Below are 15,478 nucleotides of genomic sequence, written 5' to 3'. Positions count from 1 at the left end.
TATGAGGTCCCATTCTGCTTGTAGAAGAAAAAGGCTCGAGGTAACTTTGGAGGACTATTTCCAGAAAGAGAGTAGAGTACCCAGTTGTGACTCATGGACCTTTCCAAGTTAAAAAAGAAAGTGAGAGTGCAAGTTCTGACCACCACTGTGGCAGGTGGCGTTGGCGTGGTCATTCCCTCTTTGTGGGTGCCTGGAGTTCCCCAAAGCTTCCTGTTTCTTGTCTCTACTTCCTGATGGCAAAAAATGTGGTCTGTACTTCTCTTTTTTTTCCACAGCATTGCAACCTGATATCTTGGTTTTCTGCAGAGTACCCGACTGCCACAAGACCCCTCCACTGGTAACATGGCAGACATAGTAAATAGACTGCTGTTCTTTTGATGCTATGATATTCTTTTTCAGGATTACAGAGCACAGGTACCGAGAATCTGTCCAGCAGGGCGAGTGTCACTGTCACACTTCTGGGCAACCTCAGAGGCCCAGACATAAGCTCTGCACTCTTGATTAAACCTTGTGTGGTCACATTCTTGTTCTAAATTTGTATTAACTTTACAACGAGGTACTAAATATTTCCCTTTTACTGAACTTGCAGATTATGTTGTCACTTCTGCCAGAGAGAGCACCCATCTCTCAGGAAATAATTCCTGTTCAGCCTATAATATTTTGGGGTTTTATTTTCCTTGCTTATAGATACAATGTAACACACTGAATCTAACCAAAGGTTCCTTTTCAATTCTCTTATCTGAAAAGTAGGGACACTTGTGATATTCCCAAGGAGCACAAATATCTACATAGAAGTCTTTGTATTATACTGTACACTGGGTGGTTAGTTATAGTTAGCTGCTGGCGAATATCACGGGATACTTGCTTGCTAAAGATTATTGCAGATATTTTTCAATAAATCAAACTTTCCTTTGTATTGTATCTACGATTTAATGCTGTTAGCTTCAGCAAAGGAGCACAAATTACAATAACATTATAAAAACCAGCAAGGTAAAAATGATCACTGAATCCTTGTCCTGCATTTCCATTTTACTTGCTGTGTGATCTGTGAAGCAAACTTGCCTAAGCCCATTTCCTTGTTCAGAAGGGGCCAGTGACTCTATTCCGTAAAGTTCCTAGTGTTTACAGTACAACATAAAATAATATTCGAAAGTCCATTGAGTGGGAGATGCAAGAGAAGTTTGTGGAAAATGAGATCTACTCAGCAGGAAACCCAAGGAAAAAACAGAGAAGAGAGCAAAAATGGCAGTTCAATCTAACACAATGCTTCCCAGTGTCTACTCTGAGTCTTAGGACATTTATTTACTCCATGTACCAGCAGTACCTTTATAGTTACATGAACATGACGCAGGGCAAACTATTCACCTGAAGAAACTGGGGCACAACAAAACTTACAGAGCTTGTACACATTACACAGCTGAGGAAGGACTGAGTCAGAACTTCATTCAGGTCTTTTCTCTTCAACCTGTCTTGTCTTTACTCACCTCTCATAGAAAAGAAGAACCTGCTAGGTCAAAACATAAAATTAATACCATTGAATACTCTTTACCATGAATATGTCAACTTCATGTGATTTTTCTCTAATAAAGTAAAACTTAGAATATATTAAGGTTAGCAATGGTTTACAAGATTTATTATTTATCAAACTTAATGATTAGATTTCCTACCGACTAAACAGGACACTTTACACAAACAAGAATCAGAGATAAAACACCAAAGTGTTTATGGGACGATCCTATTAGGAAGGCCTCTGGGCATGCTTACAAGATACATTCTTTCAGTACAAAAACAGTCTGTGTGAACAAGCTGCTGGCCTAAGGGTCACACTCATTTTTACTGGATCACAAGCCAAGAAGAGGGAGGACAATTATTCATACCAAAAAATGTCTTAAATCGTTAAGGGCAAGTATTCATAATAACCCCAAAGAGTTGAATCAAGCTAAGGACACAAAGAACTCCAAGGTTCTTTTAACAGAGCACAGGGAATAGAGTAGAGGCAGGGGGAGGTTGTGACTATACCATTTCAGACATCAAACCAGCATTACTAGCAGAATTACCTTACCATGAAATACAACCTAGCCATTATTCAGTCAGAACCAAATATTTCATTTCTTCTCTAAATAAGACACAGACAAAAAATTGTTAAGAGTAACTTTCTTTTCAACAACTGATTGGAAGAAAAATCTTGTTCATCCATCATAGTTAAGTCATGGCAAATAAGAGTACATATAGGCATTAAAACCCAACCTCAGGGATTTTTTTCTTTTTTTTTGAGAATTCATTGTATGTTTACCATGTACTGTGATATCTTCCCCAATCCCCTCCATGGACCCTTCCCATGGATCTCTTTCCAATCTCTTGTACCATTTTCTATATCTCACTACTGCCAATTAGTGTTATCTGTGTATGCATAAACATGGAGTCATGAATCAGAATACAGACAACCTATAGCAGCTACACTGTACAAAAGAAATGACTGTCCCTCTCCTACACATTATCACCTGCCAGTAGCTCCTCAGCTAGGGGTGAAGTTTCATACGCTCCTACATCCATGTGGAATTCTTCATGTTATTCATGTAATTACAGCTACTTTATTCATGAGTGCAATAGTCATGTCATGTCCAAAGCAGCATTCCACAGCACTCCTTCCTCTCTTGCAGTTCTTCTTACATTATTTCTGCTTCATCTTCTAGTATATTCCATGAGGCATGGCAAGAAGGTTGATATCCCACTTAGGGCAGAGCACGGAACAATAATTTTTTCAGGACTTTGATCAGTTATGAATCTCTACACTGACCACTGCCCAGTGTAAAAAAGAAGCCTCTATGACTAAGGCTGACAGTAGACAAAATGGATATACATATATATATATATATATATGTGTGTGTGTGTGTGTGTGTGTGTGTGTGTGTGTTCAGAAGGAAGTTTGACCGTGTATCCTCTATGTAAAACAACCACAGTACATTCCCACCTGTGGCCTGTGAACTACAGTGCAGAAAACCAACCTATGTGTCCAATAATCAAATGAATGGATAAGATCATATGGTTCCTACAATCATTGAAACATTTCTTAGCTGGTAAAGAAAAATTGAACTTCAGAGAAATCAATTAAACCAAATGGTATAACTTAGGTACAGAAGGAAACCAGCTAATTTCCCCTCACATGCACTTCAAGTATTTTCTTTGGTGTCACCCCAAGGACCTTATTGTCTTCTTCTACTTAAGGTTTTTTTCCCCAAATTGCCAGTGTTCTTGTTAAGTGTGGTTTCCTTTTTTAGCCCATCTATATCACATTAGCTAGTCTATAACATGGTAATTGTTTGTGATAAAATAAGGTAAAAGTATTTAATTTATGCAATACTCTAATTTCTGTAATCTCCACTAGATAATATGTCATTTTGTTGGTTTGCTATATTAAATATTATCTCATATTTGACTTTGAAAAACTGACATCATTTCTTGGGCCTTGGTTGTGTGTATGAAGCAATTTTGAGCAGAATTATAGATGGCAAAGGAAATATACAAATGTTCTTTCTCTACACTTGGTTCCATGCTTGTCACAATTTGACTAGTTTCCGGTTGGCCTACTATGCCAGAATTTTTCTCACTGTAGTGCTCCAGGCAACCCTATCAATTAAATACAACCTTCTCAGTGTGTATTGAATGAAAACTTTTCCATAAAATTGTCATAATAGAAGGAGGAGGAGGAGGAAAGAGGAAGAGGAGGAGGAGGAGAAGAACAAGAGCAAAAACAAGAACAAGAAGAGCAAGAACAAGAACAAGAAAAACAAGAACAAGGAGAAGAACTTAATTTTCACTTTCACAAATTGTGAGTTTGACCCACTTACTGTGGCTTTGTGGTTTCATCATGTCTAAAATTTTTGTTTAAAAAATTCACAAAATAGACGGTCTAAATAATGAATAACTGGTTTAATGTTCACTCATTGTGTATAGTACTTTAGGCATATAGACTTACAATGTAGAGGAATCCAGAACATTGCTGTAGGCTGACTTAGAATGCTTCATACAGTTAATCTTGTGGAGTTTGGGTTTGATACTGATCAAGAAACTGTGCTATTTCCTGTTGGTTACATAAGCCTGTTTTTAATGGTGAGAAGAGTTATGCACACAAAGGGCAGGAGTCCATCCTATCAGATCATTTGTAGACAAGGGAAGACAGAGGATAATGTTCTAACATTTCCCACCACATCTATGAATTAAAAATAGAATCAAGGGAGGGAAGAGATCATGGCAATGAACACAGGAGTGATACACTTAGAAATGAGGACCTCACAGATCATGCTGATGTGGGGCCTGTATGGAGGCTGGGCCTGTGTGTGTTAGTCCAATGGACAAAGGGAAGGACAAACAGTTCACTTACAACAAACAATACATTTAGTAAAATAAGTAAATTGCAAAGTACATGGCTTATTTTTCCATAGCAGTGTCAGTTTGTTTTAATCATTTAATTAGCACAATATTCATTCATCTCATAACTGTTGCATTTTATCAATACAGATGGGAAAGATTTTTCCAGAATTTATATTATTTTATTGACTATGATTTGCATGCCATATCGTTAAGAAAGTATTAACACTTGCTGTTTATACCTGTAAAACTTACTTATAGGTGTTCCATTAGGACAAAGTCTTACATTTGTTATAAAATGTTAGAATTTTTACTTCTGAAGAATTAAAACTCATTTTTTAATAATCAAGCCAGTATGTAACATCTACACTACATTGAGAATAAACGTAAAAGGTAAACAAATTTTGGCATGAAGAAAATGTAGGTGCAGAGAAAAGATTAATGCGACCAACAAATTTCTACTCAGATCTTGACAGCAAACAATATGAATATTGTTCACAAATGTGTTTCATATGTGTATTTTTTCTTTCTGTGTGTGTTCTGGTCATATTTTAATATTAGTTACTTTATTAAGAATTCTTAACATTACATGGGAAGTTATTTGAAACAACAGAGAAATCACAGATGTCCTTTACTCTCTTCCCTGGTCCAACCCTACAAACCTGGAGAGCATTATCCTCCCTGATAGATTTACTTATAACATGGCACCTCTGTCATCGCAAGGACCAGCATGCTGGTCTTCTATATTCTGGCCATGCCACTGTTTCTCTTACCTTTAAATATTTGTAATATGATATTCATTTCTGTAATAACCATGAGTTATGAATGGAAATGCAGTCTTCTATGACTTTGTAATTCTCTGGGGATGCAGCACTGTTGTTACATTTTCTAGTTCACTCATTTTTCTTTTGTTATTTTTTCTTTTGTTATTGGAAACTGAATGTTTCCAATGTGGTGCTATTAAGAATGAAGTTGCAATTGATATTCTGTCCAAGTATGGATGGGGCCAGGACAATCAAACAGGGCCATCATCCAAGTTTGGGAGGGTTATGTATTTAGATCCCAGCTCAGGCTCAAGGATAGTACTGAGAATCACCTATCATGCTAATGAGGAGATAACAAGAGTAATATTTGATAAGGACAATGAGCTTATTAGATATTAGGCACTGACATACCTGTGCTAGTCCTACAGAATTGCAGCAATGACAACTTAAAAACAGCCATAAACGAGGATATTAAAGAACTGAAAAGAGAAATAGCCCACTTAAGAAAATTGATGAATTCCCTGACAAAAGATGTGTTACAGAATAAAAGTGTTAGGCTTGTCCTTACAGCAAAGGGAGCTATGTGCTGCTCTAAAAGAGAAATGCTGTTTTGATGTGAATCATTCTCACGTTGTCAGGGAATCCTGGCTAAAGTAAAAAACAAACAAACAAACAAACAAACAACAGAAACAACAACAAACAGAATGAAATTGCTCTAAAAACTCACACACAGGTTTCTCAGTAGATGTAAGCTTTACTTCTCTGAGGTAAACACCTGAGTGTGAACTTCGAGGGTTGTATGAGACAGCGTGTTCAGTTTCGCAGAAACTGTATGTAGTAGTATTGCTTCATTTTTTTTCCCCACCAGAATGTGTGACTCCCCAAGTTCCTCTACATGCAGCTTCTAGCACTTCTCTAACCTTATTTCTACTGTTTGGAAAGTTATTTAGCCAAACACGTCTTATGTACGGAGTTTCTGTCTGTCTGTCTTTTTCTTCCTTTTCGTGAAATGACTGTCCCTGTATTTGCTCATATTCTAATTTGACTATATCTCAGATATTTTTTAGTATGCAATATGGGTTGGCTTTGAACTTCTGTTTCCTGTCTCAGCTTCTTGATTGCTGAGATTAAGGTTGTGCAACTTAATGTGAATATAAGATTTATTAAAACATTGAAGACTCATTCTCTAATTACCTGTATTTATGACTTTTTAAAACTGAAGACAATTTTTGTGAGTTATTTTAACTACTAAGGTTACTTTACATAGTAGATATTTGTCATATATATACTGCATATGTTTTCACTCATGCGGGATCACTTCTGGCATAGGCTGACACTGTGGTGGAGAACATCCCCTTACTACTGCATTGTGGGAAAGGTCTCAGCCTCTCTACTGTAGGCTTCCTATGATGTTCCTCCAACAGAGAACTAAGGAAATGCTTGCTCCTGTTAAGTGTCTATGACACCAAACTGCTTGGGATCCTAGGAGATCTCCCTATTGCCAGGCAGCTTTGTGAGTCTAGGCTTTACCCATAGTCATTCTTTGCTGTGTGTTGGACCAGGCATTTTTGTGGTATCGGATACAACTGGAGTTGTGTTTTTTAAAGAAATTTTGTGTTACTATTCTGGGTACACAGAGTAGGTTCCGATTGCTTTGTGAGATTTCATCGAGATTCTTCATGTTCCCTGTATTTGGCAACATCAGCTTCAGCATCTCCTTGTCTGACCTACATTAGGCACAAGAAATCTAAGGGGAAAGAACCCTGTACAAATGCTTTAATTCCTTCATCCTTCCAAGCCATACTTTTCAAAGCCATAGCATTGTTTACCAACACACCATGTTAGAAGTAAATGTCACTGACTAAATGTCACTGACATGCCCTTATATGACACAAATACATACAGCTAATAGAAGTGGGCCATGCATACATGTACATGATCGAAGACATATGTAACACACATAGGAAGCCACTATATTTTAAATCACTGTGCACATGAAAACTATCTGTCAGAAACGGAATATTTTAGGAGACACAAAATTGCCACGAAAAGGTGCTTTGATTTGTCTATATGGGAGGATCTAACTTTAAAAGGTATGTAAAAACATCAGCATGTCCTCTCCTGTACCCTTGCCTAATTAGAACCCTGAGACAAATGTTTCTTGAAAGTGGATGGTATGGTGTTTTAAATAGGTATGGCCCCCATAGTTTCATGTGTTTGAGTGCTTGGCCCATAGGGAGTAGCACTATTAGGAGGTGTGGCCTTATTGGAGTAGGTGTGGCTTTGTTGTGTCACTGTGGGAGTGGGTTTTGAGTTCTCTTATGTCCATATTCCACCCAGTGTGGCATAAGGTTTCTTTATGCTGACAATAACATAAGTATGATCAGTAGCACCATGTCTACTGACATACTGCCATGCTTCTTACCATGGACAAAACTTCTCAAATTGTAAGCCAGCCCCCATTAAATGTTTTCATTTATAAGATTTGATACTAATATGATATCTTTTCACAGCAATAAAACCCTAATTAAGATCATGGTAATGAAATATTTACAGAAATGATTACTGGAAAATTCCTTTGGTGAGAGCACACTAGATTCTTTTTCTGAAATAAGTTCAAAGCAAATAATACTGATAGGAAGCATGCATGTTCTAGGGCTGTCATGAATTCCATTCTCATGAATGCACTTATAGTCAAGGACAGGAGATGCCTTTCTCAAAGGTATGTTAATACCAACCAGGAATAAAGGTGTTGCATTTTCATGGTTATAATGATGTATATCTGGAGAGGAATTGTATCTATAGAATTATTCTTTGAACTAGTCTGTCCAAAGAATTAATCTTATCACACACACACACTTAGAATAGGAGACTTTATTAGAGTCAAGAGTAAAATAGGTTTCATTTATTTACTTCTGTATTTTTTGAGATTATAATAAAATTACACCATTTCTTCTTTCTCTTTTATTCATCTAAACCTTCCACAAAACACTCCTATCTCTTTTATGAATTTCTGGCATTAAAAAAATGTTGTTGTTATATACACGTATACATGTGTGTGTGTGTGTGTGTGTGTGTGTGTGTGTGTGTGTGTGAGGGTGTGTGTGTGTGCTTATATATTCTTCATTAAATAACTACACTCTGCACAGTCAATATAATGTTACTTGTATATATATTTTCAGGGCTGATCATTTGATACTAAAATCCAATTGCTCTGCTCTTCACTGAGATTTTCTCCTATGTTCAGCATTCTTCAGTTACATGTAGTTCTTTGTCAAGTTGAGGCCTCTTGGGATTTCCCCTGTCAAAATTAGCATATCTATTGTTTGTAGAGAAATTTTAATCCAGCAACATGACTGTTCTGATCACATTCAAAGACTTTCTAAGTCTGCGTGATCTGTTGGGAATTCAGATAAGCCCTTAAACTATACCTTTAATCCCTTTGACTGAAATCCTTTAGTATAAAACTTTATTCCCTCCAAAATGACATCTAATTGAGAGACAGACAAAGTGACAAATCAAAGATTTGACAGAAAAATCCAGAGATAGGCTATACCCAACACTCAGGAGAAAAATGATCTTAGAGCAGCACAGGAAGAGAGAGTAGGTTCAATAAGTTCTGTTGAGTAGAGTTGAGTTTGGTTCAGTTCAAAGTGGAGTTCAGCTGTGTAGAGTTGAGTTGGGAGTCAATGCAATGAGTTCAGTACAGTGGACTTGAGTTCATGAGTTTGTGCACAGGTAGTTGAAGCCAGAGAATAAGAGAGAGAGCCAGATTAGGGTAAATTGCCAGAGTTAGTTTGAGGCCAAGAAGAACAACTCAGTGAGAAGTCAAGAGACAGATTGAATAAATCAGATTGGAGGGGAGTTTGGGCCAGAAGAGCTGAGTTGACAGCCAGCAGAGTCCAGAAAGAAGTAAAAAGGGTGAAATTTATCAGCAACAAGTCTCTGAGACAACTATTATATTTGATGGATAGAAGTTGTTTTTACAGTTGTCATACTTGTTCAGGTCATCTTTACTCAATCATGTTGGTAAGACTTTATGGGTATAACATCTGGAATTTCTAGAAGCATGATCTCACAAAAAAAAATCTATGTTTCCAGGCTCTTGCAATATTTCTGTTCCCCTTTCCACAAAGATCAGTGGGGCTTGAGTACACGAGTTATGTTGCAGATGTATCTGTAGGCTTAGACTCTCCAAAACATACTTTTTATTGGAGATTTTATTTACATTTCAAATGTTATCCCTTTTCCCAGTTTCCTGTCCATAAATCCCCTATTCCATCTCCCCTCCTCCTACTTCTATGAGAATGTTCCCCCACCCAACCACCTATCCCTTCACACTTATCACCATGAAATTCCCATATCCTGGGAGATCCAGCCTTGATAGGACCAAAGGCTTCTCCTTCCATTGGTGCCCAATAAGGCCATCCTCTGCTTCATATGCAGCTGGAGCCATGGGTCTGTCCATGTGTACTCTTTGGGTGGTGGTTTAGTCCCTGAGAGCTCTGGTTGGTTGGTATTGTTGTTCTTACGGGGTTGCAAAACCATTCAGCTTCTTCAATTCTTTAACTCCTCCGATGGGGTCCCCATTCTCAGTTCAATGATTGACTCTGAGCTTCTGCCTTTATGTTTGTCATGCCTTGGCAGAGCCTCAGTAGACAGCTATATCAGGCTCCTGTCAGCTTGCACTTCTTGGCATCAGCAATATTGTCTGGATTTGGTGGCTGTATGTATATGAGCTGAATCCCCAGGTGGTGCAGTCTCTGGATGTCCTTTCCTTCAGTCTCTGCTTCAAACTTCGTCTCCATATCTCCTCCTATGAATATTTTTGTTCCTTCTTCTAAGAAGGACTTAAGCATCTGCACTTTGGTCATCCTTCCCCTTGAGCTTCATGTGGGCTGTGGATTGTATCTTGGGTAATCAGAGATTTTGGGCTAATATCCACTTATCAGTGAGTACATAACATGTGTGGGGGTCTCTCTCTCTCTCTCTCTCTCTCTCTCTCTCTCTCTCTCCGTGTGTGTGTGTGTGTGTGTGTGTGTGTGTGAGAGAGAGAGAGAGAGAGAGAGAGAGAGAGAGAGAGAGAGAGAGAGAGAGAGAGATTGGGTTACCTCACTCAGGATGATATTTTCTAGTTCCATCCATTTGCCTACGAATTTCATGAAGCCATTGTTATTAATAGGGGAGTAGTACTCCACTGTGTAGATGTACCACATATTCTATATCCATTCCTCTATTGAGGGACAACCATCTGGGTTCTTTTTAGGTTCTGGATATTATAAATAAAGCTACTTTGAATATAATGGAACATATGTCCTTGTTATATGTTGGAGCATCTTTTGGGTATATGCCCAGGAATGGTATATCTGGGTCTTCAGGTAATACTATGTTCAATTTTCTGAGGAAATGACACACTGATTTCCAGAGTGGTTGCGCCAGCTTGCAATCCAACCAACAATGAAGGAGTGTTCCTCTTTCTCCACATCCTCGCCTGCATCTGTTGTCACCTGAGTATTTCATCTTAGCCATTCTGACTGATGTGAGTTGAACTCTGAGGGTTGTTTTGATTTGCATGTCTCTGATAACTAAGAATGTCGAACATTTCTTTAGGTACTTTTCAGAAATTAGATAATCCTTAGCTGAGAACTCTTTGTTTAACTCTGTACCCCATTTTTAATAGGGTACAGATTCTCTGGAGTCTAACTTCTTGAGTTCTTTGTATATATTTGATGTTAGCCCTCTATTTGATGTAGGATTGTTAAAATCTTTTCCTAATCTATTGGTTGTTGTCCTAATGACAGCGTCCTTTACCTTACAGAAGCTTTGAAATCAAAACCTACTTTTAATGAGTATTCCTAAATGATTTAACATCCCTTCTAGACCTCTACCCACCAGAGGTAGTTGAAAGGAAAGGTTAATAGTTAATAGGATGTGGACCTGTTTAGAAATACTTCTTTGAAGCATATCCAATCTGCATTATCAGGATATCAGTAGTTCAGTTCACGTGAATCAGCAGGGACAGATTGATCCACTAGCAAACACCATTCACTAATCAGCAAAGGCAGCACTCCCACATACCATTCACAAATCAACAATAGCAAGTTGATCCAAAAGAAACCACAAGGCTTTGTCAATTGGCCCAAGTCTGAAGAAGTAGCAAAAAGCTTACAGAACACTACCAGCAGTTTTTTTTATGTGTTTCTCTCTATGTAGTCACAAAACATAATGATCAACAAAGAATGGGGAGGCATACCAATACCACCTAGCATCATCAGCAAAGACCAGCATCAACAACGCCTGATGATGATCAGCAAAAAATGGCATGGTATACCAATATCATCAAGCATCATCTACTCTCCATTAGGCTATATTTATATTCTTTCTAAACATCACATGTTCTCTCAAGCATCTGCTTTAGCAAAACATTGCGTGCCCTTTTTTCCAGGTTGCTTCCAGAAAACCACCACATGTTTATTCTAGGCAAAACATCCTTCCACATATCTGCTTTAGCCAAAATGTCCTCTCATGAGACCGTTTCAAAAAAAATCACATGACACAACTAAGACTCCATATAAACCAGAAATTTCCACTTTAGGTATCAGGCATGGTGGACTCTTCAATGGTACACTTCAGTGTGAAGTGCAAAAGTAAATCCATTCTTAGGAATTTTCTGGATTCTTCAAGTCCCTTAAATGAAAATAGGGAATAAATGTCTTGGGATTTTCTATTTTTCTTAGTCAAGCCCAAACTTGTAAGTAAAGTTGTAAAGCACATGCACCATATTCCATCCCACCCCTTGATGTCCTTACAAAAACATCATATTTAGCCCTCAGTTTTAAAACATCAGTACTTTCAGGCAGCCAGGTATTTCAAAGAAGCTGGTTTTCAATTTTCTAAAGCCATGTCTCCATGTTTATGTAAAGAGTTCACTGACATTTCTTACATACCAGAGATCAAGGTTGATGTGGGAACCCATGGATATAGACTCTTCCAAATTCTGAAATGGAGTTTATCACACAGTCTTAATTATAAAGTATCCATTTGGACTTGTATATTTCCTCTGAGACTTAAAATCCCAGAGATAGAATGTTACAGGCTCTTGTAACTCTTAAGAATATCCCCATTGAATAACATCCAACATGTCATTTTTAATGAGCAGTAATACATTGGAGTGATCTTTAATATTTTACACAATAATAAAATTTACACGATTAAGAGTCATTCAGCAGTTGCCAGTGTTTACACAAATTATTTAAACATATAGTATTATCTTGTGTTTTCACCTCAATTTTTGAAATGTTTGTTTAGGCTTCACAGTTGCTCTGTCTCCAAGTCCTGTGGAATTTTGCCATTTGACACTTTATATCTTTAAACTCCCACAGTTTACAACTTAGTGCTGTTTTAATTCTAAGGATAACAAGGGCTCTTCTTGCCCTGCAAATCAGAGCTCTAAGTGGGACAAGTAGTAGTAGTATTGCTTGACCAAATGTCTGAACAAATGAAATACATTTTAAGATATTTTTATTTGACTGGCAGTGTCCTTAGAAATAACTGTGACTAATGCTAACTTCGTATATTTATGTTGTTCAACTTGAATAATAGAAACATATGGCATCCATATACATTTGTTAACTGATACATAAGTTTGTGATGTGCTTAAGCTATGTCTGCTATTATTTCTTATTCTGCCAGTTATTTTCGGGAGCATTACACATGATACAAAATGTTACTGGATTAAATTATTTTATTTGATTATATATTTGAAGCTCTCAGTTACCACCCTGGAGCATCTAAGGATATATAATATTCAAATATTACTTTATATCTTCAAATATTTTTAGGATTAATTTGTATGTAGATAAATATTTTTGTCTAGAAATGTGCATGCTCATGGGGTAGTTTATCTTACACAACATTTTATAATCATTGATGTGTTATCTTCATTAAATCATCTTGCATAACAAACAATCTTGCAAAGAGAATGTGAAATAAACACAGTCTGTCTTTACAAGTTTTATGTCAAGCTATAGTCAACAAGATAAGAAAAATAATACAGTATTAAGAAGGTCTGTGGTGATTTGATAGCTTGTTGGTAAGGTGAGGTCCAGCTTGTCTCCACTAGGTCATCTTCATGTGAATCCGGTGGTTATACGGTTTTGTTCTAGGGATATTTCATTTTTTTAATAACGGTTTTAGCTGACATTCATGGAGAGAATGAATCCTTAGAACTGTGCCACTAGTGAAAGGAAATCCTGTCTAGAGTATGTTTCTTTACAAAGCTGTGTCACACCATCCTTTGGGCCCTCTGCTGGAAAAGTAGAATCAAGTCTCAAATAATGCCTTTTAAATTGTATCCTCTAGTATTATAGATGTAGGACAGTACTGTATCATACCTCTGTGGATGTAAAATAGCTTGTACCTGCTTTATGATACGTAGTAGTGACCATGCTTTATCAGAGCTGTTTTTAATGATGTTGCTCAGAAAGTTTTCTTTCCAGATGATGATTGAGAAGCTAATTTAAAAAAAATGGTGCCAGGTACCACAAGAGTAACAGAACTGTGCTGTTTTCTCGGGTTTTGTTTTTTTACTTTTTTTTTTAATGGAGTGTGCTGGATGTCTCTACAGTTTTGTTCAGATGACTGCAGAACCTGGAAAAGCTGTTGCTGCTGTTGATGCATAACACACTGCTATTATTGGTCTTTTTATATAAATATAAATATATATATATAAAGATATATAATTTGAATTTTTTGAAACTTTACCTGTGCTGTCAACTTTCGAAAAAAGTATCCCCGTTTACTGTGTTGAGTTGGCACTGTACAGAAATTAACAGCCATATTGGTCTAGAAATGTTGAACTTAAGTTTTTTCCATTTGTACAGGGGTAACACACTGTATTAAATATGTAAGGTCTTATATACGTGGGTTTGATTACAAAAACTAATAAAGTATTCTCTAAATTAAAAAAAAAAGAAGGTCTGTGGTGATGGTAATAAAGCTTTTAAACTCCCTGCAAAAGGAAAGGAGAGAAGATGGCTCACAAGAAAGTGATATGAGTTTCTACATCATACCTGTCTTCCAGTTGCATCTGTCCTTGTGGGTCTTTATGACTTCAATGACCAAAATCAAGCTGGCAAGGGAAAGGTTTATTCACCTTATACTTCACTAAAGCAAGCCAAGACAGGAACTCAAACAGGACTAGAAACGGAAGCAGAAGCTGATGCAGAGACCACAGAGGGATGCTGCTTATAGGCTTGTTCTCCTTGGCTTGTTCTACCAGCTTTCTTATAGAACCTAGGACCACTTGCCCAGGGATGGAACCACTCACAAATGGACAATCCCCATGAATCATTAATTAACAAAATGTTTTACACTGGGATATTGTAAGTACATTTTATTAATTGAGATTATCTCCTTTTTGATAACTCTAATTGGTGTGGCAAGTTGGTATAAGAATAGCCAGCACAGAGTCTATGAGTATATAGGAGGTGGTGGAAAGGTAATGGAGTATTAGACTTCAGCAATACAGTCTTCATGAACTGTCACTCATATTAGGGTTAAACTCTTCAGTGATAGAATCTTCTTGATCTTTCACTCACATTAGGGTGGCACTCTTCAGCTACACATTTTCCTTTGAGTCACTCATGTTCACATACGTGTCCTGACAGGAATGAAAATATTCAAGTTGGGATCACTAATGAAATGACAGTCAACAAAACTAACAGAGTAGATGTATTCTCATTGGATAAATTATGACATTGTGACATTGTGGAATTATATATACATATGTGTGTCAGCTCATGACATGCGTGCTTACAGCAGCCTCAAACTTCAGAGGAGTGTCATCTGCCTCAGCCACCAAAGCCTGGTAGCAAAAGCACTGCTGTCTACAGCATGGAGCATGCAGTAAAGAATGCAAAGCTGGTGTTTACTTGGCTTTTTCCTTTCCCACATTATGTAAAGGCTAGCCACATTCAATATGGACTTTATACAATCAGTTAACGCCCCACCCTGACACATGCACAAGTTTATATCTCACCAAATGTCCTATCATTTCTTTTTTCTTTCATATATGTAAATATTTATTATACATATAATATATAATGTAGATATTATATTTGCACATACATTTGTATATGCAATATATATGAATATATTGCATAATATATATTTTTAATTTAAATATATTTAGATCATGTTATTCCTTCCCTCTTTTTGTCTAGATGCTCTCCAACTTCCTACCCACACAACTTTAGGTTCTTTCTCAAAACAAAACAAAGCAAAATGAAATCTAACAACAAAGATGAGAAAACAGAATAGATCATCAAAAGAAAAAGTTTGGTATT

The sequence above is a fragment of the Rattus norvegicus genome, chromosome 2 (assembly GCF_021556685.1).
Source record: "Rattus norvegicus strain SHRSP/BbbUtx chromosome 2, alternate assembly SHRSP_T2T, whole genome shotgun sequence".
In the NCBI taxonomy this organism is placed as follows: Eukaryota; Metazoa; Chordata; class Mammalia; order Rodentia; family Muridae; genus Rattus; species Rattus norvegicus.
This window is presented reverse-complemented; position numbering follows the sequence as displayed.